Below are 21,254 nucleotides of genomic sequence, written 5' to 3'. Positions count from 1 at the left end.
ACGGGATCTGCCCGACGCGTTTCGAAGCTCCATGTGCTTCTCTTCAGGGGCTTTAACGGAAGCGGTGTGCGCAACCGCCGACCCACTTCCCAATTTTATATATAACACACCCACCGATGGGAGGCTCAAATGAGACTGTGCATTCTGGGAAGTGTGGTCCAGGAAGCACACAATCAAGTCCTGTATGGACTCCACAAGTGGGCCCGTCCTCGATTCCAAGTACGACTGCTGCTTCACTTTTGTGACCCCCAGGGTACCGGGGTGGTGCATACTCCGCGGCTGGACGGCCGCGTATAAATCAATGCTCGAAGGTGTCCACCTTTGAGTAGCACGCGAACAGCAGCTTGGTTTATGTATAGGTGAGGACGGGGATCCACTCGTAGACGCCGCTCCGTACGGGATCTGCCCGACGCGTTTCGAAGCTCCATGTGCTTCTCTTCAGGGGCTTTAACGGAAGCGGTGTGCGCAACCGCCGACCCACTTCCCAATTTTATATATAACACACCCACCGATGGGAGGCTCAAATGAGACTGTGCATTCTGGGACCACACTTCCCAGAATGCACAGTCTCATTTGAGCCTCCCATCGGTGGGTGTGTTATGTATAAAATGGGGAAGTGGCTCGGCGGTTGCGCACACCGCTTCCGTTAAAGCCCCTGAAGAGAAGCAAATGGAGCTTCGAAACGCGTCGGGCAGATCCCGTACGGAGCGGCGTCTACGAGTGGATCCCCGTCCTCACCTATACATGAACCAAGCTGCTGTTCGCGTGCTACTCAAAGGTGGACACCTTCGAGCATTGATACACATATATATATATATATATATATATATATATATTACCTACTGGCGGTCGCCAGTAGGTATATATAGTTAGGATTTTTTCTCTATGGGATTTTTGAAAATTCTATGTCTAATATATCAAAGCTCCAAGGTTCCCACCTGTTGGAGACGCACACTGACATCCACTGCAGCAACCTTCATGAGGTAAAAGCCGGATCGGCGAGCAGATCCAGTTTACAGCATGCCTGTCGATTCACGCCGGACGCGTTTCGTGCTCATTGCACTCTTCAGCGGCGCGACAGTCATTTTGGCATAGAGGCCACACCTCCCACTTAAAAATATGAGCCCTCCAATGGGCAACTCAAATGAGTCCACGTTGGTCTGTGGGTCTTGTAGTGAGTGCCTCTGTTATGTGCCGCTGTCTGAGCTGTTTCAAGGCCATCAATGGGCCTCCACGCGCACATCCGGCTTGTCAATCCTCCATGGATGCCTCCACAATGAAACTCCGAGAATCGGAGCTCCGTGGCCCCAAATTTCCGGGTGGTGCATCTCCCGCGGCTGGGAGGCCGCGTAAAAATCAAAGCTCCAAGGTTCCCACCTGTTGGAGACGCACACTGACATCCACTGCAGCAACCTTCATGAGGTAAAAGCCGGATCGGCGAGCAGATCCAGTTTACAGCATGCCTGTCGATTCACGCCGGACGCGTTTCGTGCTCATTGCACTCTTCAGCGGCGCGACAGTCATTTTGGCATAGAGGCCACACCTCCCACTTTCTCAATGCTCGCTGTGATAATAGAACTCTATTCTGGCAATTAATTTAAATACCACATGGCGCCCACCCATTGGAGAAACCTTTGTGGACATAAAGAGAGGACTAGTATCGTATGAGTCAAAAACTGAGGGCCATATGTATCATAAAGTCATTTTGCGATTCTCAAATAGCGATTTTTTGCGAATCGCTATTTGAGAATCGAAAAATGCTATGTATGTAGGATTTGCAATAAATTTTGCGAATCCTACATATTCCTTAATTGCGGATCTTAAATTGCGATTTGCAATTAAGGAATACCTCCCCATTCATTCCTATGGGCCTAGAGGCCCATAGGAATGAATGGGAAGACATTCTCAATTTGCGATTTGCAATTTGCGAATCGCAAATTGAGAATGCAATTTCAAGGGGGCAGGGGTGTCCAAAGGACGCCCTGTTGCACCCCTGAAATAGGCATGGGTGCACATGTGGCGCACATACATGCCCTAAGGGCATGTATGTGCTTCACTTAGCACTTTGAAAAATGCAAAAAAGTGAATTTTTCAAAGAAATCGCAAATTACCACCAACTTGAAGTTGGTGATAATTTGCGATTCTTTAAGGCGATATTGCACTTTTTTGGTGCTTCTTACATTGCATTTAAGGAATCGCAAAATTTGGGATTCCTTAAATGTAATCGCAAAATAAGGAATCGCAAATTTTGCGATTCCTTATTTTGCACACACATTTGCTACATACATACCATTTAGCACAAATGCGTTTGAAAACGCCGAAATTCTGCGAATTTCGGCGTTTGCGAACACATTTGTGCTTGATACATATTGCCCCTAATGCTTAGCCAATATTTCTGAAAATAATATGTCCCTTAATTGCCCAATGGCAGTGTCCATGTGGTATTCCATATTGAACAAACAAGCCTGAAAGTGGCAATGTAAAATACATCGGATATTTGAAATAACAGCCCATGCAGAAGGTGGAAATAAAACCAGTGCTCCCACCACATACCACTCAACATTAGATGTCCATTCTGCTCCAGGGGAGTGAACTTTGATGCATTAATGGGCGCAGTGTACATTTCCACACACCCTGCCAGTCTTGTGTGCTAGGATTAGGGATATGCCCCTCGCTGCAGCTGCAAATTGTGTAATATGGCAGTCTCTTGGCACATCGCTCCGTGATATGCCCAGTGTCTCTGTCCCCGGTGATTGGTAATCATGACCAAGTCGACAAGATGAGAGTCAATTCTAACAAAGTGGCGGCAAATCAGGCAGCTTTTAAATTAGGAGTTCATGCAGCAGTTCCACCAATGCTGCTGAACACTTTAGAGGCAGGAGGTCCACTCATGAGGGCGGACTCGCGTGCTACATCAAGGACCACTTCCAAAAGGATAGGTGGGCTCTCAACGGGGTCCAATATTCAAATTGTTAATCAGAGGCAGGCAGCTGCATTTCGGCGACATGCCTTTCTCAATGCTCGCTGTAATAACAGAACGCCATTCTGGTAATTAATTTAATTGCCACATCGCACCCACTCACTGGAGGAAGCTCTGTGTACATAACGAAAGTACTGGTATCATGAGAGTCAAATACGTAATGATCAGTCAATATTGCTAAAAATATTATGTCCCATAATTGCCTAATGACAGTGTCCGTGTGATATTCCATGCTGAACAATCAAACCTGAAATTGGCAATTTTAAACAAATCAAATACTTGAAATAACAGCTGGTACAGAAGGTGAAAATAAAATCAGTCCTCCCACTTAATACCACACAATGTGAGCTATATACATACATATATTCATTCACTGAAAATAACAAAGGTTAAAGAGACGTCATAATTAGGCCTAGTAATGATATGAAAACTATTGTTATAGTTTATCTAGTATACCTTGTGCCCCACCATGCACTGCTTATGACCTCACATATTACTTCACTCATGAAATGTTAAATCACATCTTTGATGCCCTCACAGATGACATCATACAATTATTGGGACTCCGTCCTATAGGGTTTGCAGTATTGTAGTAATTCCACACACTACTGGTATGGACAATTATGTATTCACTTTAATGGGATTACCCATTTAAATACTTCTCATAACGTGCAATTTTAAGGTAAAAGGTTGATAGGTACCACTGTAAAGATGCTTTCTTCCAGGCCATACGGCCCACATCGTGTAGTTTAGTAAGATACTCTACACATGTGCCTTACATGGGCACAATGGTATACAAGCTTAGAAACATGCTTACAACATCGTTCAGAGATAAACTACCTCTAAGTGGTAAACATCTACACCATATAAACATCCTTGCTAAATAGAATTTGCTGATATCAGTCTGTATTACAACTATTTAATTTAGGCAAGTACCGAAATATCCACTGGCAAGTCAAATTTTATGAACAGAATGTTGTTTTGAAGAGCCTTTGCATGTAAACGTCAATCTACATTCAAACATACCTCTGCAACCCACATTAGATGCACCCAGACTTTATCTTGTTTAACGTGGACTAATACTTGCACCCCAAACTTCATGATTTGCAAATAGTTCACCACATCACTTTCAATATGCTTAAATATGCCTGCCTCCATTGATTACGCCCCTTCGATGCTATGGGCCAGCATATGTACTCTCAGAAACTCTGTGCTGTGTATATATATGGTGTTATCAGTGGAGTCATCAATAATGGCATTTGAGATGTCATCAGTGATGTTATCAATGATGTTACTTAACATGTCATGAGTGATCGTATATGGGAGGTTGTAAGCATTGCATGGTGGGGCACAAGTTATAGTTAGCACAGTAAACTATAACTATGGAAATTCTGTGTTTTTTCTGTTTTAATAGTGATTACATTTTTACAAGTTCTAAATATAACGTCACTTTAACCTTTAATTTTCAGTGAATTTCTGCACTTTTTAATGTAAAGTAAGACAATAGTGCCACACCTAATTATAGCGTCACTTCAACCTTTATTTTTTACAGTGAATGTCTAGAGCTTTTTTTAGGTAAAGTAATATCTTATTACCATACCTAACTATAACGTCACTTTAACATTTGTGTTTTTTGCAGTGAATGTCAGGTTTAAAAAAAATAATATTTACTGAACTATTTCATTGAACATAGCTTTTGACCATGCGCAGTAGGGGTTGTATGCAGGACTTATCCCCTGACCCTTTATGTCTTATTTCTTTATTATTTCCTGCGACACAGGGGCCAAGACTCTGAGTAATAAAAGGAAGGCTACAATATTTTCTTCAGGTTGCAGCCAGCCAATCAGCTCACCTATTTTGAGTTTGCAGTACTGCAGTTCTCTGCAGTAGTAACACAAAGGTACCACGCTGTTATATATACATACATTTTGAACCATAATTTCTGGCAAACGTCATGCAAATTTGACAACATGGGCAACAAAATGGGGAGGTGACTTCTCCCATTCAAATTTAACATTCCCAACTGATTCTTGCTCTCCTGTGCAGGTTCTGCGTTTTTTATCATATGATGTTTTCCATTTCCAAATTTTGCTATTTATTCATAGTAGTTATTTGTTATGGAAGCATACAAATGGAAGCTTTATGTTATGTTAAGATTGCTTTATTGAGTCCTCAAATACACAACAGTTTCTATGTAACACAAGCCGCACAAAACCAATGCAGTGAGTGCAGCACAGGTTAGATATTAACACAGTTGGACAGAAGATGAACTATGCATGCTTGTGCATTTCTGTAGGTGATCTTAACTATTTATAGGAAAGACAAGACGTCCAAGGACCCACTGCTTGACAGTCATGTGCTGATATCACCAAAGAACATCAGAGCCTTGAAAATGTTCAATGTGTGCACTGGGTCAGTAAATTAACCAAAAGATGATCGCATCACCGCAGCTATGTTTCAGATGATGACCACACCACTAATATTTCAGTTTAGAGGTATTTATTGCTATCTTGTTTCCAGCTGTTTAATGGATAGTCATTCAGCAGTTGAAAGACTTTAACATTGTATACCTTTAAACAGGATATCACTAGCGTCAGTGGCATAGGAAGGTGGAGCAGAGGGAGCGGACCGCCCCTGACATCATGAGTTTTAGGGGCGGGGGACAGTGGCAGCCACCGCCTCCATTACCTGTGGCCGTCACGGGCAGCGGCTGCACAGCAATCGCCAGCACCCTCCCTTAGATTCAGCCGCCACGGTTGGCAAACGCAGGGGCCAACCCTAACTAGTGTTGATGCAAATCCTGGCCCTAAAAGAGTAAATTGATTATTCTAGATGGAACACACAGATATTGAAGAGGAATTGAGTTATACTGGACCTCTGTGGGACGTTTCATAAAGGTTTACATGTTTGTGTCTAAAATAGAGGTCAGTAATAAAATATGCCACACATTCTAGCACCGCCCAAAGAATCTATACCAACTTTAGTAGGAAGACCAGTTAATTGGTGGTTTTGAATATAGCTGAAAGGCCTAGCAAGACGTAGCTCTGCTAAGATTATTCTGACATGTCCCTTCATGTGAGTGAAACCCTGCATTGATGGCTTACTGGAGATTGTGTCCTTCTACACGGGGCTTTTTATGCCTTATTGCTTTCCCTTCCCAGAGTTCTTTTAACAGGGGGTGATCAATGCCTGCTTTCAAAGGTCAGGGACCATGGCATTCTGGAAATAGTTATTCTACAGCGTGTATCTCTTCACAGCCTCATACCTTCTCTGCAGCATTTGTAATATATTTTTAGCTGCTCATAAAAGAGATTGGGACATAATATTGGCAACTAACAGGGTCTCCTTTTTTAAAATAAGCACTGCTCTTGCCTTGCTATATAAAGAAGGAAGTATTGTGTACCTTGAGAAGGATTCACTCTCATTCATTCAGTACAAATTTAAGTAATTCAACTTGTAAGATACACAGACCTAGATGCTTTAACTGGGTACTGGGGTTTTAGTGCTTCCTGAACATAGCCACCGTATATGTATTTGGTTTATATGAGGGGGTCCTTCAACTTCTTTGCCTGCAGATATTGCTATCAATATGCAAACCAGAAATTTTAGAAATGTGCATTACATATGTGCTTATTTGTGCTTCTGGTACGTATGAATGGTATTTAGATCTTTTTGTTACAGGAAACCTAGAACTTTTGAGAATCATTTGTCTCTATAAATATATGCAACTCTTCATATGTCCTGAAGTGAGATTCTTTTTTTGTGTCTTTTTCTATTGTTGCTCCAGTTTCAGGCCTGATCTATTTCTCTTTCTTTCATATGCCCCACTATTTTGAAAGGTAAGAGAAAATGTGTCATTTTCTTTCTGTAGCCATAATCCAACCAACCTACTTTAATATCTTTTTCTTCTTTAGCTAGGCTGGGCTTTGCTATTTTTACCAGCAGTTCACACGATTTAAAGATAGAAAATTGGCCTTGTACAGCTTCAATGGTGAGTCCTGTATTTAATAATGTTATGCCTGTTAATTGGTGGTTGCTTTGAAGGAATACAAAATTTCAATTTATTGCTTGATATTCTGTGGTCATTAGAATTTCTTGTAGGAGAGGGCCTAATGTGGCAGTTCCACTGCCTTTCGTGCAGTTTAGCTTCACCAAAGTCTTCCAGAGGGCGGAAACCTGTTTTCAAACAAAGGTATTCACCTTATAATATACCTTAGAAACATTCTTTTGATGAATCAGAATCATGTGACTCTGGTTTAGCACTTAAAAATAACTACTGAACGAACCCCTTCACAACTTCAAGGAGGCACAGTGAACACATTTTATTTCACCATCTAGTTTCCACATAAAACGGTTTCTGTAATGAAGGTTGTTTCAAGGGAATCCTGCAATGCATATCATTTACCCTGACAAGTGAAAGAAAACTAAGTAGTATCATGGTCACTTCCATTCAAGCAAATTTTTCACTAACAAAACATTTTGAGCTGGAATATATCCCAGCATTGATGCCTCTTTCCTATGCATATCACATTCTCCTCCTCACTGAGTTACTCCGATGGTTCATGAATATGGAAGTCTGGAATGACAGAGTCAGTTTGGACCTATATGGCCAGCAAATCTGGTCCATGTGTGATTTCCTTTGGAAGGTCTAGAGGCAAGACTTGTCCTGGGAAGAGTGCTGTCTCCACATCACATACATTGAGTTACTGATCACAACCTTAGAGTGAAGGCTCTAGCCAAACAGCATCCCACATGAGCTAGCTGCTTTTTGGGTTCATTCATTGACACCTGGACTCAAAGGATTGGGGCAGAGATGCTTGTCAGTTACTAAGCATATCCTCATTCTCTCTCCTCTCATCTCCAAAGGCCTATGAAATAGAAGAGGAGAGTCTTGTTCTAATAGCCTAACTTGGTCTCTTCAAGACTGTTTTTCATCCTCACTGGACTTGGTCATAAACCATCCATCTGTCCTTACAGTTTACAAATCTCTCCTTCTGAGTCTTGAGGGCCTTTCCTGTGACTTGATCATACAGCACCAGCTGTACTGATAGACTATCTGGTCCTAATGGGACTGCCGTACTGCAAGAACTTTCACAACATGCTATGAATTTTGTCAATGAGGCTTAGAACCCATGCAACAAACCTATAAGTAACTGCGGGTGTGAGTTCATTGGTCCCAATGGGTCTGCTGTACTGCAAGAACTATCACAACATGCTATGAATGTTGTAAGTGAGTCTTAGACCCCATGCAATATAAAAATATAAAATATTCCTATAAGTAACAATGGGTAGTGTGAGTTCATTGGTTAATGCAACAAGAGGTGGACCTAATTAATTTCTCTCCACCTCTTCTACTGAACATCTTGGTATTTAATTTTCTTCCAGATGACTGTCCTTTGGATCAATCAAAGTGAACAGCCTGTAGTGATGTCATACCCTCACAGTGGCCCAAAGGGGAGCCTGACTTAGCTGTCGAGAGAGAGCTACGAATTTCCTCCAGAGTGAAAGGCGCAACATTATGTAAGATGAAGAGTGATTTCTTATGCAGAAGCCCTTGCAAATGTCAATCATTGGCTGAAAACACACATTTTCATTACATTTCTGTGAAGAAAACTTCTGGAATATCTGGGATGACACAAATTTCCTACCACCCACCATTCTTCCACATCTTCCCCAAAAAATAGTGCCTCACTTATGTAGGTGGGCCTAGTTCTCGTGACAGGAAAGTGCCCAAAACACAAAGTGGAGACAAACATATTTCCTGCCAAAACATGACCTGATTTAGCATTGTGGGTAAGAAATATGGCATCCATGCAAGACCCATCACTCTGGACTTCTCCGGGTGTCTAGTTTTCAGAAATGTCTGGGTGGCAGGCATTTTGTGGATGCCTGGGCATTCCAGACGTTTACGTCACAATAATACAAGGAAAATGCATGATTTTAGGCAAAGGTTTAGGTTTGCAGGGCATTGTAGATTAGAAAACATAGAGGGAGCCATGTGAGGAACACCACCCTTGACTACCCTCGTCTAGTTTTCAGACATTTCTGAGTTTGGTAGGTTTCCCCAGGTGGTGGCTGACTTAAGTCTGAAAAGTGCAGCAATTCAGCATGGAAAAGGGGTGATATTGGAATGTAGTTTTCTCTGTTGCCCCATATGTAAAAACAATGCCCAAAAGAATCAAATCTTCCTCTTTCTTGACATACAGATGGGGATACATTAGTCCGCAGGGGAACAGAAAAACATAGTCTTGTGGGGATCCGGGTGGGTTCTTGATGTTAGCATGAGTCAGACTCTATCTGATTATGTTATAAATATTATTCCAGTGAGCTTTCTGTCCTCGCCCCATGCGGTAAATTGGTGCAACCCCCCTCTGTACCCCCGGGGGGGTAATTGGTATATGTTGTGATGGGGGCTCGGTCCGATGCCTGGGCAGTCCACCCCCTTTTTATAATAAAAGTAATCTCATTGGTGCCTAGTAGGGTTTCTGCTCCCCAGCCACTGGGAGCAAATTAGTGATAAATCCCTCCTCCCTGCCCCCAAAGGAAGGAAGACTTTTTTGGGCCAGGGGAGGGGTGTAGTATTAGCCTACTGCCAGGGGTTGCCCCCTCAAAAAAAGTAATCCCTGGTGTCAAGTTTGCTTCCAACCCCCCCTCCCCCGGAGCATATTGGAGGAATGTGCCCCCAGGAATTCCTTTAGCCCAATCCTAGCAAACCTAGCAAAGGCCCAAACCATGTTTTTCCTAATAATGATTTCTGAGCATCAGTTGAGCTGGTTGATACCTGCCAATTATTCTCACCTTTTGTGGCCACTTCCCCCTATCAATTGGTGACAAACATTCCAACTAGGGTTCTTCAAATGGCCAACAATATATTGTTGTCCAGAGAGCACGAGGGGTAATGGAATCACCAGTGTTCCTACACACAGTTGTGCCATGCTCGCACACCCCCTCCTCATCTGTTTATGCCTGACTGGTAAATGCTGTTGCATCAAGGAGCACTGAAAACAGTCTAGGCAGGTGGAAGGCAACCTTTTATGCCTGGAGTTAGCCAAGACTTTTTGATTTTACTACAATTATATACATAATGAACTAATTTACTTATAGGCGAAGGAACACATCCGCACACAAAGTAGTTCCCTTAATGCTAGAGTCTGCTATGAAAATTTGTGCTTTTTGAGACCTAAACATTATTTTGTCTTTAGGCACTTTTTTATTATATGCAAGGGCCTAGCAACTCCCCCACCAATTAAGTTATACAAAAGCAAAATAAACACTGGCAAAACCAAAAGGCTGGCAGCCAGTTCCAGAGCCATTGGCTTTGGCAATGCTTGTGTAACACTTTGTGGTCAAGAGAGCAGAGCAACCTTCAGAGAGAAGCTCACCTATTTAAACCTCACATCAATTCTGCTCTCTTTGTTAGCCCCAAAATAGCCCTAAATTGCTTATAATGGAGGTGCCTCACAACCAATAAACACACATGCTGCCCGACCAATGAGATGGTGAGGGAAAACGAGGAAACTGAGGAGGACCGTTGTGGTATGTGTACACTTCACTTTCACAATAAAGTTTTGTTTCATTTATTGTTTAGTCTTAGAACTGCTTTGCTATTTCCATAGTTGCCCTGACGTAATATAGAATGTATTGACATCCTAAGGAATGGATTGACGTAATTGTGTTTTTTTTTTAATTGAGGATAAGCGCTTGGAGTTGGTTGGGGCAGGGCGTCGTTTTTCTTGTGCACCAGTAGCTCTTTGTATGGCACTAAAATAATTCTCTTTATTTTTACTACTACCGACTCCATCGCCTTATTACAATGGCGACGAGTTGCTTGTGCTGACCCACTGTGCTACTTAATTTTTTTCAGTTTTACTGATTTATTGCCTTTGGAGATTTCTACACAAGCGGCAAATATTGCACATTTCTGAAAGGATAGAGGTATCGGCCTTCAGGATTTTTGGGAATCATCTTTGTCAAGGTACTGTTTATTATTCAACACTTACCATTTTGATGGTTGACTTCTTCGTCTCGTGTGCTCTTGGATGCCTGCTCGAGATGCGTGACTCGCAAATTTCTACAACTGTCACTCGTGCGCTGCTGCTGTGACGTATGGATCATATGTGACCTTTGCTGAATTCTTGCATGTGGGCTATTCACTGTGAAGAGCATCACGTAAACCACGATACGTGGCAGCCATCTTAGACGTATCTTGGAAATGTTCTTTTGTCACGTAGCTTTGAATTTGAAGTCAAGCTGTGACAGCAATTGCAAGCGCATTTCTGTGATGCGCACATTATTACTCTGACAACTCTTGTTCCGAATAGTACCATTTATGTTCTGGAATCGGGAACAGCAAGTCAACGTTTATCTGTGCATTTCAGTGGTGCGCACACTGTTTCTTCAATCAGATCTTCATTCATCCTTGTGTGTCGGTGACGTACACACTTCATCTGTTGGGTACTTTAAATATTTTTTTTCTGGCATCCTGCTCAAATTACATAGTGATATGCACACTTATTGTTGGTATTCATATCAAGTGCATATAGTTTCCTGTGTTTAGTGCTTATGACATTTTCTTTTGTTCTTTATCTCTTGTACAGTTTTAAGACAAAGTTATTCTTTTGCCAACACATCTGTTATATATATTTTTTATTATTTTATCTTGCTCAGAAGCCATGGCTGGTTCACAATTCTGTAATAAACCAGCGATTTCTTACAGGTCCCTGGTAAGCCAAAGTTGAGGTGAAAAAAACTGTTTTAAAGTTTTGAAAATTACAAAGTAAGGATTTATGGGAATGATTTTTCTCCAGACAGGAAAAAAGAGATTTTATTTAGTTTTTTGGACACAGCAGCCATAGACATTTTTGAAAATTCAATCCCTGTAACTGCACCAAGAGGCCTAGGTGATGGGTGGAATGTTTTTAAGGATGCAGTAGCGAGATTGGAGAAGCAGTTTGAGGATGATACAATGACACAGCTTTCACAAAAGAAAACAACATGTGGAGGAATCGATTGATGAGTACATTGCAGCTCTTGGAGTGTTAGCAGCCAATTGCGAATTTGGAGCAAACATTGATTACTGTATAAGAGACCAATTTGTCTTTAACTGTGAGTCTAAAAAGTGCAAGAGAGGGTATTAGCCTGTCGTAATCATACGTTGGCAGAAGTGTTGCGCCTAGCAAAAGGTATTGAAAGATCTATTCAACCTGCCAACGTCATTACAACTGACGAAAAGAAGGCTTTTTCTCCACTATATGTGATTCAGTCTGTTAATAATCCTGTTAAAACAGTAGTGGGGAAGGCAAGTAACCTAGTTGTTATAGATGTGGGTCAAAGATGCATCTAGCCAATAGTGTTGATTGTCCTGCTTTAAAGAAGAAATTTATAAAATGTAATAACTATGGTCATTTTCAGAATGTGTGCAGAGCACCCAAAGCAGATTTAAAAACAATAGTGAATACTATTTCAAATGTTGAAGATGATTAAGAGAATTTACTCCTTACAGTCTATGATCCAATGATTGACTACACAGTCAGTAATGTTGGTGTTCCTTTCAAAGCACTGTTAGGTGTAGTACATATTGGGAAGGGGACTCTAGAAGTTATGGCAGACGCGGGGTCACACATTACTCTTCTGTCTGACTTTTTTTTTTAAAGAAAATTGGGTTGCTATCAAGTTGAAACACACGGATATTAATCCCAAAGCATTTGGTAATGTTTAAATTCACATGTTAGGGTATTTTAAAGAGAATCTGGAATTTAAAGGGCGCAATGTGGTTACAAAGATCTATGTGGCCATTGATAGTAAAAACATTGTAGGGTGGTATGATCTTGGAAAGTTGGGAGTCATTTTGTGTCCGGGTACAGATTGCCTCATTCGGTTGAGAGACATTTCTATTAATAGTGTGACTGTTGAGAAGTTAAGTGCGGAGGATATAGTAGCCAAGGACAAAAATATTTTCCAGAACAAGGTTGGTCAAGTTAAAGGTTTCACCCACAAAATCAAACTTAAAAAGGAAGCTAAACCTATTCAGCATAAAGTTTGTATGGTTCCATTAGGTGTGCATCAGAACTTAAAATCTCATTTAGATGACTTGTGTGCGGATGGCATCATTAAATCAACAGACATTTCTGAGTGGGTTTTGGCCATTGTTATTAATCTTAAGAAAAATCAAGAGTTGAGGTTGTGTGTGGACCTTAGATCATTAAATAAAAACATTGTGGTGGATACTTACCCCATGCCAAACATACAGGAGTTATTAGTGGCAGTTAATGAAGCAAATTATCTTGCAGTGATTGATCTTAAATCTGCCTATCATCAGGTAGTCCTTGATGATACATCTAGAGATCTCACAGCTTTCATTACTCCATTCGGACTGTATAGATTTTTGAGAATGCCGTTTGGGCTGGCCTCAGCGGCCAGTATTTTTCAGAAGTTGATAGAGAAGTTATTTCAGGGCTTGAGAGGAGTTCTGGCTTTTCAAGACGACATTTTGATTTTTGCAAAAACGTGATCAGCATAACAACATATTAGAAAAACTACTTAAAGTGTTGGAAAGTAAAGGGGTGATGGTGAGTAAGGACAAGTGCAAGTTTTTAGTGAATGCGATTGACTACTTAGGTCATAGGATCACTGGTAATGGTATTTTTCCCAAGGCAGATCTTGTTAGTGCTTTAGACAAAGCTAGTAAACCAAAGGACAAGGACTCTTTATGCTCATTTTTAGGTTTGGGAGAGTACTATGCTAGGTTTGTGAGATATTATGCTCTTGTAGTAGAATCTTTAGGGCAACTTTTTAAAAAGGGAGCAGCATTTGTTTGGACTTCAGAACATGATGAGGCTTTTGTTAGGTTAAAAAACTTATTGCGAGTGGTCCTGGACTTAATACCTTTGATCCTAACGGTAAATATTTTGTTACAGTTGATGCTAGTGCCATTGGTTTAGGGGCATTATTTACCCAAGTGGTGGACGGAAAGGAAAGAGTTATATCATTTATCTCTAGAGGTATTCGTGGAGCAGAAACACGTCACAGTACTATTGAAAAGGAGGCCTTGGCTTGTGTGTGGGCAGTGAAAAAGTTTATGAATTTTTGGTGGTGGCGTCCTTTTGTTCTGGTGACTGACCACAAGCCACTGGTGTATATGATGGATGGTGCAAGATCAGGTAATGGTTCTTCTAGGTTAGTTAGACTCATTGCGAGGTTACAGGAATTTAATTTTGAAATTAAGCAGGAGTGAAAAACATTACTGCGGATTGCTTGTCTAGACTTCCTCCGGATGAAGGGTCAGAGGTGGAGATCATTGATCAGCATGAATGTGTTGTTGCAATGGTGGATGTTTTGAGTTCTTGCAATTCGGTCATTTTGAAGAGTGAATGGAATGAATTTGCGTGCAAGGATAATGTTTTGGCCAAAGTCAAACAGTTTGTAGTTAGTGGTTTGCCACCCAGCAGGAATGTAGACCCTTGTTTATGGAGTTTTGCTCAGGTTTCTAGTGAGCTTAGCAGTGAAAATAACATTTTGTTGAGACATGGTTTTTTTGTACCTCCTGCGGTTATTAGGAACAAGCTAGTTGAATTAGCTCATTCAGGGCAAATAGGCGGCGGAATTGCTATAATTTATAAATCCACAATGAAGTGTGAGCTCAAACAAGCCGGCCTAGAAAACTGTGAGGCATTTTTATTTACCCTATCAGCGACAGAAGATAACACCATAGCTGGCTTTCTAATCTATCGTCCACCTGGACCATTAACGCAATTTATAGCAAGCCTGGAAGAGATAGTAGTGCACCAAGCTCTCAGATATACATTTTTTGGTGCTAGGTGATCTAAATATACACTTTGATGACATGCAGAACCCACTAATTCGCACAGTATGCAAGGATCTACTGACACTGAATCTAGCACAAAAAGTAGAAACATGAACACACCAAGGGGGGCACATCTTAGATCCAATTTTCTCAAATTTCACAGAGACAGAGCTGGGAGCACCATGGCCAATTCCTTGGTTGGATCATTATCTAGTCCCTTTTACAGTGCCTTCCTACAGAAAGAAGTCACAAAACCCAATGAAGAAAATCACAACTAAGAAGTGGAATAATTTTAATTCCACTTCCTTCACCCAGGCCCTTATGGGGAAAAATCTCATACTAGACAAAGACATAAACCTATCCAATACCCAACTGGAAACATGGATTACAGAGGCACTAGATGAGATAGCACCATGGGGCACTAGAATCCCTAAGAGACAAAACGCAGTAGCACCATGGTTTAATGATAAACTGATGAAGGTAAAAAAAAGTGTAAAAAGCTTCAGCAAGGATGGAGGAAGGAATACTGTAGCAGGGCCAACGAAAATTACAAAAAGGAACTAAAATACTATCATTCATTAATTAAGAAATGCAGATGTAAATTTTATACAGATAGAATCGAAAGTGCCAATAACTCCCCCGAAGAAATGTTCACCATATTGAAGTCTCTCAAAACACAGGAAGAGAGAAATGACATAACTGCCTCTGCAGAGAACTTTAATAAGGTGGCAGAATTTTTCGCTAACAAAGTGACAAAAGTCTATCACACCTTCCCAGTAGAAGTGCGACAGGGTACTAGCTCAGCCTGTGGAAGTCAGATAAACTTTGCAGGAGTGACTCTGGATGAATTTAAGATCCAGGAAATGGAAGAACAAAAAGCCATAGCAAAAGGAATAAAATCTGGCTCCCTTTTAGACCCAGCACGACCAGAGATAATAATGGAGGGAGTGGACTCGATTATGCCATATATCGCGGAGCTCATTTCATGTCCCTTTCAGACTGGTGTGGTCCCCACCTAATGGAAACAGGCTATTGTTAGACCACTCAAAAAGAAACCATTGTTAGAGCACACAGTATTAGAAAATCTATGCCCTATTTCACTATTACCGTTTGTAGCCAAGATCGCAGAGAAAATAACCAATGAACAGTTGGTAGACCACATCAACATGAAAGGTCTATTGCACCCATCTCAGTCAGGTTTTAGAATGGCACACTCCATGGAGTCAGCACTACTTATGGCCACTGAAACACTGAGAAAATATGCAGACAAAGGACAAACGGCCGCACTGATCCTGCTGAATCTCAGTGCGGCATTTGATACAGTTTTGCAGAAGTTACTTCTCCTAAGACTAGCCGCAGGGGTCTCCAACCTTTTCTGTACTGAGAGCTACTTATATTCAATAAAACACATTAATAGCTACTAATATTATTTGTGCAGTATAATTTCAATTTCTTTATATGTATATTAATTCAAGCAAGCAAAATCTTTCTAATTTAATAAGCTGGGTTGCACACAGGTGAGCTACTCAGAGTTAGCTCAAGAGCTACTGGTTAGAGACCCTTGGACTAGAGGCATTTGGCATCAAGCGAAGCGCTCTGAGGTGGATGACATCATTTCTTTCCGAACTGAGCTTCCAAGTTGCACAACAGACACACTTATCTGAGAGTATTCACCTGCCCCAGGGGGTTCCACAGGGCTCAATTATGAGCCCCACTCTTTTCAACCTCTATGTGGGACCACTGGCTGAAGGAGTAGAGAAACATAAGGTGTTGATCGTTTCCTACGCGGATGACATCCAGCTAATTGTACTGCTGAACAGGATCAGGCAGCAATCCGCTTCTCCAAATGTTTAGAAGAGGTGGCAAACTGGATGTCGAACCTTTGCCTCAAGTTAAATGGGAATAAGACAGAGGTAATGGTTGTAGGCAAGGCGCCAACCATATGGTCGTCCGAGTGGTGGCCTGGATCACTAGGCCAACTACCTACCCCAAAAGCAGAAGTGAAAAACCTCGGAATCTGGTTTGACTCCGATTTGACATTTGACAATCAGATTCAGAAGGTAGCAGGGAAATGCTATGGGGCCATGAAAATCCTGAGGAAAGTCCTAGACTTGTTACCATCTAATGCCAGGAAAACCATAGTACATGCTGTAATAACTTCCCAATTGGATTGCGGGAATGTACTATATCTTGGCGCTACAAAAAAAGGACTATCCAAATTACAGAGGGTACAGAATGCGTTGGCTCGACTGGTACTTAGCCTTCCAAGAAGAGCTAACACGAAGAAAGCCCTGACAATACTACACTGGCTGCCAGTGGAAAAGAGAGCCGTGTTTAAAGAAATGTGTCACTGTCACTGCATTCTATTAAAGAACGGCCCAAGGTACCTGCAACCAATGCTAACCCAATACATCCCAGTTTAAGATCAATGGGGAAGGCACTGGTGACATTACAGAGAATATTTAGAGCAAGAATGTTGGCACACTCCTTCAGGTACCTTGCAGCAAAAATCTGGAACACCCTGCCAATGGCCCTAAGAACAGAGCCATGCGAAAGTAGATTTCGTACCCAGCTAAAGACCTGGCTATTCGCTAAAACTGAATAGGTGTAATTCAACTGGTCATGCAACTTGCAGTCGCATCTTTCAGAGCCTATGTCTTAGCGCGGGGACACACCGATGGTGTAATCATGCGCTCTACAAATGAATAAATAAATAAAGGGTGTATTCGCTCTGATAAACATTGGAACATTTCTACTGAGCCATTAACTGTTCAAGAAGTACCTCTGGGACCTTGGGAGAGAATTTCCTTTGATTTTTCAGAACCCTATGATTGTTTGGGTAAGGAGAGTAGATTTTTGATAGTTGTATTGACATTTTTTCCAAATAGATGTACTATACTTTTGTTGAACATCCCAACACAGATGAATAGGTTTTTTAGAGAAATTTTCCAAATTGAAGGGGTACCTAGTGTTCCTATGTCTGACAATGGGGTGCAATTTGTTTCTTCCAAGATGTTAAGTTTTCTTAAAAGATTTGGAGTCCGTTCTGAAAAGGCACCTTTATATTGTCTGAAAGCAAATGGTCAAGTGGAAAGGGCCAACAGATTCATTTAGGAAGGGATTCAATCAGCATTGGAGAGCAAATTGGATGTTTTTGAATTTTTGAGAGAAAAGACTTTGAGTAATCATGTTATTTCACATACAAGTACTGGAGTATCTCCATACTTTTTGATGAGAGGTAGGCATGGTAGGACGCTTGTGACACCTGCCTTTGGAGAAAGTGTGAAAGGTGATACCTTGAAGTGTTGCATTGCCAAAGCTAGAGATAACATAAGTTTGTCTCGTGTCACTGGTAAGTCTTACCATGATACCTGTCATAGAGTCAAAGGTAAGGTGGTTGAATTTGGTGATTGGGTGTGTGTTTTCAAACCTACTTTACAGTGCAAAGATTCTTCTAAATTTTCTGAACCGTTCATGGTGGAAAGAGTTACTGATTCGTCTGTTCTGTTAAAAGACAAAGGATGGTGGAACAAAAGTGCTATAATAGTACTCAAGCCTGGGCAGGAACGTTTGTTTGAGCAGGAAAGGTTGGAGAATGATGGTGTATTGTTTGAAAATTGTGGTAAATGTGATCTTTCTGTAAGTTCCACTGGTAATCCTCTGGATATTGAAAATTCCGGTGGGGGCACTTTTGACACTTACAGTGCAGAACAAGTTGGAAAAGTTTTAAATGAGTCTGTGAAGGAAGGGGTTTCTATTGAGGGTAATTTCTCTTTAGAAAAAAAAGTTGCTAAGATACCCAGAAGGTTGGAGGATTATATTTTGTAGTAAGTTTTTTTTTGTTTTGTTTTTGGTTATTTCAGTATCTAGCTTTATTTACTGCATAAAAAAATGAGACATGTGGTAGGTGTACACTTCGCTTTTACAATGAAGTTTTGATTCATGTATTGTTTAGTCTTAGAACTGCTTTGCTATTTCCATAGTTGCACTGATGTAATATAAAATGTATTGATGTCCTATGGAATGCATTGATGTAAATGTGTTTTGTTTGGAATTGAGGAAAGAGGTTGGAGTTGGTTGGGGCAGGACGTCGTTATCCTTGTGCACCAGTGTGTCTTTATGGCCCTAAAATAAATCTCTTTATTTTTACTACTACCAACTCTATTGCCTTATTACAACCTTTTTCCCTGGTAATTCTTAACTTGGTGGTTGCCTAATTTCGAATGGCATTTGAAATAGTGGACTCCATGAGTTTTGGGTTTCTGCACCCATTGATCTCCCAAAAGGCTGAAGATTTCCATGTTACGAGTGAATCATTTGATCCTTTGAAATCTTGAAATGTCATTCGTGGTCTGTCCTGTGTTTATTTGTAATGTTTGTATGATGGTTGCTCAAAAAATATTTTCCTGTCCTGATGGTGACCCAATAAATTGCAAGGGACAAAAACGCCCTTGACTCACCTCTGGCAAATTGGGTTAAAGCATTGACTCTGTTCTGTTCCTGCTGTAGTGCAGGCAACTCTATTGAATTGGAAACACTTTGCCATTGTGACTATTTTTGTTTACATGGTATATTGTTTGTATATGTCTGTCTAATGTAACATGGTGAGCACAAATTGCTTGTCTTTGTACTGTATTATGTTGTTATTTTTCACAAAAAAAAACTTAATATTAACTTTTTCTGCTGTGACAAATTCTTTTTGTGTGCACCTGTTTTTCTTTCCTTATTCTTGTTTAATTTTTGTTTAATTTTTATCCTTTGTTAAAAAAAATCTAGAACCATTGTGTTTTTTTATTGTCACAGCAAATAAATCTATTTAAAAGTGTCCAATCGCCCAAGGTGCACAATTCAAGTATATGTGACTTATGTGCTAGAATATTACATCCTACATTAAGCTTCCAGGGGATTTGGGGCACAGAATTGCCTTCTCTTCATGCCACAGGAAGTCAATCTCGAGTTGCTGGTCCAGTTCCTAGCCTGTAATCCACCTGAGAAACGTTCTTTGTTGACCAAATGGAAACACAACTGACACTTCAAGTGCTGAATGAAGGGTGATGCTGACTAAGGAGCAAGGTACAAGCGAAACAAACAAACAAAAAAAATACAAGCTTGTGGTGCTGCAAGATACTAGCCCCGCAAACATAAAGAAATGAAAAGAAAGAGGAGTAAAAGCAATAACTCGATACTGTGGAAGTGGCGTAACCAGATTTGAGGGGACCCTATGCAAGTTACATGAAGGGGGCCGCCCTCCAATCTTAATCAGGAGCTCTCAGGTCAGGGTACTGTACCGAATGGCACCGTGGAGCTTCGGGGCCCCTCTGCACCGAGGGTACCTAACTTACGCCACTGTCTTACGTATCATCATCATGCAGGTGCGGTGGCTATTGTGACTGAGGGAAACTTGCTCAGCAATCAATAAGGGAACTTACATGATTCTTCTCTTGGTGTGTCAGCCCCTGCTGCAGAAACCAAGGGATCTGTGTCTGCTCTCCCTGCTCCTGGATCAGTATGTAGTGCACCACGTGATGGCACAGCAGAGGCAATGAACACACCTTGTACAAGGACTAGCACAACTGATACCCAATCCCAAGGCAGTAGAGAGCATGATCAACATGTGGGTGGAGCCTAAACCCCACTCTCAGTAATGTTTATTAATCTCTTTTTCTGATGATCTCAAAAAGTCTGGTGTCATATGAGTTGTCCAGCCAGACCTAACAACATAAGTGAGGCCAAGGTTGTCAGAGAAATGGGTTGAAGAATCAGGGCATGTAACACTATGGTCATGTGTTGGCTCAGCAGGAAAATTGACATGCTGTTATGCAAACAGTGAAAAAGAAGTAAAGTGAAAATTGTCTGCTTATCAGAGGATGGGCTGAGACATAGGTGCTGATCAGGAGGAACAGATTTCGGTGTCATTCTCTACATTTATTTTGGTAAACTTGCTTTGAGCGTGTGTGTGTAAATCTCTTAGAGCAGCAAGGCAGGAAAACAGTTGAACTAATAAGGTGAAGGTAATATATAGTAACTTTTACTTATTGAATGCAGAAAGTGCAGGTAAATAGTAGTTAGGTTCCTAAGGCATGGGTGAAAATTCTGTTACACTTTAATTTGTAATCAAAATGATGCTCATTTCTGGTACTAAAAGCATTGGGGTTGGTCATACAAAATAACATAAAGTACAGGTGAAAACTGACACCTCATCTGAATATACGTTTACATGTTCTTCTATTCACAAACATTCTTAATGATATGCCTGAAAAGCTGTACCAGGCGTAGGTTTCTAGGCGCACCAGTGGAAAAGTTGTGTGACTTTTACCAAGGGCTACTATTCCCCTGTGCGGAGTCCTCATAGCAGAGATCTCCACACATGGAGAAGGGAGCTGCTGTGGAAATGCACTTTTTCTCTGTGGGGAAACATTGCCCCTTGGAGTAAACCTTTTGTCCATTCCCCCACAAAATCTGGGGATTATC

General features: G+C 41.1%; 1 protein-coding gene and 1 long non-coding RNA gene across 7 annotated transcripts in view; one reads left to right on the top strand and one right to left on the bottom strand.

The window, feature by feature from the left end:
• Positions 1-11,170, bottom strand: part of LOC144763210 (uncharacterized) — a 473,214-nt gene extending 462,044 nt beyond the window's left edge. For all 4 annotated transcript variants that reach the window (XR_013596185.1, XR_013596184.1, XR_013596187.1 and 1 more), the window contains exon 1: positions 10,981-11,170. The gene's annotated coding sequence lies outside the window, so the exon portion shown is untranslated. The remainder of the gene's footprint in view (positions 1-10,980) is intronic.
• LOC144763211 (uncharacterized) overlaps positions 11,170-21,254 on the top strand; it is a 168,665-nt gene continuing 158,580 nt past the window's right edge. For all 3 annotated transcript variants that reach the window (XR_013596189.1, XR_013596190.1, XR_013596188.1), the window contains exon 1: positions 11,170-11,434. This is a non-coding gene — a long non-coding RNA (uncharacterized LOC144763211). The remainder of the gene's footprint in view (positions 11,435-21,254) is intronic.

Source organism: Lissotriton helveticus, chromosome 6, assembly GCF_964261635.1.
Source record: "Lissotriton helveticus chromosome 6, aLisHel1.1, whole genome shotgun sequence".
Lineage (NCBI taxonomy): Eukaryota > Metazoa > Chordata > Amphibia > Caudata > Salamandridae > Lissotriton > Lissotriton helveticus.
Note: the sequence above shows the minus strand (reverse complement) of the source record. Positions and strands in the feature narration are given on the sequence as shown.